Source organism: Onychomys torridus, chromosome 2, assembly GCF_903995425.1.
Source record: "Onychomys torridus chromosome 2, mOncTor1.1, whole genome shotgun sequence".
Taxonomy (NCBI): domain Eukaryota; kingdom Metazoa; phylum Chordata; class Mammalia; order Rodentia; family Cricetidae; genus Onychomys; species Onychomys torridus.
This window is the reverse complement of record NC_050444.1, coordinates 17,804,232-17,806,770: the sequence shown is the minus strand read 5'-3', so window position 1 is coordinate 17,806,770 and position 2,539 is coordinate 17,804,232.

Sequence of the window (2,539 nt, the reverse complement as noted above, 5' to 3'; positions counted from 1 at the left end):
CTCCTGTCCCCTCTTCTGCCCCTCTCCTGTCCCCTCTCCTGGTCTCCTCTCCTGTCCCCTCTTCTGCTCCTCTCCTGTCCCCTCTCCTGTCCCCTCTCCTGTCCCTCTCCTGTCTCCTCTCCTGTCCCTCTCCTGTCCCCTCTCCTGTCTCCTCTCCTGTCTCCTCTCCTGTCTCCTCTCCTGTCCCCTCTCCTGGTCCCCTCTCCTGTCTCCTCTCCTGTCCCTCTATCTTCTCTTCCTCATTTATAGGTGGTGGTTGTGACCCACCATTTGGTTGTGGGAACCAAACTCAGTACCTCTGGAAGAGCAGTCAGTGCTCTAAACCACTGAGCCATATCTCCAGCCTCTTGAACAGGAATTCTTATTCTGTGCCATTATATGTTGAATGTATGTAACTTGTTTTCCGAGTCATTGGATTTTTAAAGTGTTATAATGGTTAAAGACTATGGGTACTTTTAAAGTTAGACTGAACTTTTAGGTTTTAAAGTTACATTATTACATGGTTATGAGCCTATAGGGACAAAGGTAGAAAGTTATTGCTTAAAATTAATGAGCTTGGGTGTCAGATTGACAAACAGTGGAGTTATAACAATTGTTTTTAATTGTGAACCTGAAAGAATCACATGAGAAACAGCCCTTGAGGAGTGGCAGTTATCTTGATCGTGTCAATTGATATGGAAAGACCCCTCTTCATTTTTGACAGGACTCCTTTGCAGGGATCCTGGACTGGACAAAACAGAGAAAGGCCTGATTGCTAGCGATATACATTTATTGCTTCCTCCTGTCTCCCAACATAGTGTGACCACATTTCTAAGTTCCTGCTGTTTTGACTTCTTATCATGATGGATCTTGAGCTGGAAGCTAAAACACTTTCTCTTGTGTGTGTGTGTGTGTGTGTGTGTGTGTGTGTGTGTGTGTGTTTATTAAGTGTTTAAGAATTTCAAGGTCTTTATTAACTTGTGCAGAGCTCAGAGGACAGCTTGCTGCACTTGGTTCTCCCCTTCTATCATGTGGGTCCTAGGGATGGAACTCAGGCTTGACAGTAAATTACTTCACCAGTGAACCACATCCCTGTCAGTGCTGGGATTAAAGGTGTGCACCACCACCGCCCAACCCAAAACACATACCTTTAAGATTTTAATTAATTAATTAATTAATTTTGTCTGAGCCTGCTATTGGTAGCTTATGCCTTTAATAAATCTCAGCACTCGGGAGGCAGAGGCAGGTGGATTTCTGTGTGTTTGAGGCCAGCCTGGTCTATGTAGTGAGTGTTGTTACACAGAGATATCCTGTCTTGAAAAACAAAAACAAACAAAAACAAACAGAAAATTTTTCTTTTCTGATAAGGCTGCACTGTCTGTTAAATTGCTATTTTTTTTTTAAATTTTCAAGTCTGAAAAACCGTAATCATTTACAGTGACCTGAACATTACAAACCCTGTTGTTCCAAGTCATTTATATTATAATTGTGCATTTGCTTTTTTACGTGTGCTTTAGTTCCTTGGAGAGAAAAGCAAAGGCTTGCTGGTTAGAGACGAGCTTTTTGTGATAGGCGGTTGTGTGCCCCGTCCTCTGCCCCCAGACATTACGTGGTTCGCTTGGCTTTAGAAAAGAGGCTATGCTTGAAATCCGAAATATTATTCTGACAGTGTGTGATGGAACTTTCCATGGCCCTCGGATTTACACACTTAAGGAATAAACACAAACGATCGAAAAGCGGTGGACTAACTCTGTAGGTAGTGTTTCAGGAAACTTCTGTATTTCGCAGGGGCTGGCCCTGAGCCCATTCCCCATTGGACAAGAGAGCAGGGAAGAGCAATGAGCAGAGCCTCCCTTCTCCCTTCCCGGGACCCGTCCCTTCGGGCACCGAGCAGAGCCCTGACACCCCGGGACCCGTCCCCTCGGGCACGGAGCAGAGCCCTGACACCCCAGGACCTGCCCCCTCGGGCACCCAGCAGAGTCTCCCCTCTCCCCTCCCGGGACCTGGTCCCCTCGGGCACCGAGCAGAGCCCTGACACCCCGGGACCCGCCCCCTCGGGCACCGAGCAGAGCCCTGACACCCCGGGACCCGCCCCCTCGGGCACCGAGCAGAGCCCTGACACCCCGGGACCCGTCCCCTCGGGCACGGAGCAGAGCCCTGACACCCCAGGACCGGTCCCTTCTGGCACGGAGCAGAGCCCTGACACCCCAGGACCGGTCCCTTCTGGCACGGAGCAGAGCCCTGACACCCCAGGACCTGCCCCCTCGGGCACCCAGCAGAGTCTCCCCTCTCCCCTCCCGGGACCTCGTCCCCTCGGGCACCGAGCAGAGCCCTGACACCCCGGGACCCGCCCCCTCGGGCACCGAGCAGAGCCCTGACACCCCGGGACCCGCCCCCTCGGGCATGGAGCAGAGCCTCCCCTCTCCCCTCCCGGGACCTGTCCCCTCGGGCACTGAGCAGAGCCCTGACACCCCGGGACCTGGTCCCCTCGGGCACCGAGCAGAGCCTCCCCTCTCCCCTCCCGGGACCCCCCCCCCCCCCCCGAGGCTAGACGGCTCTG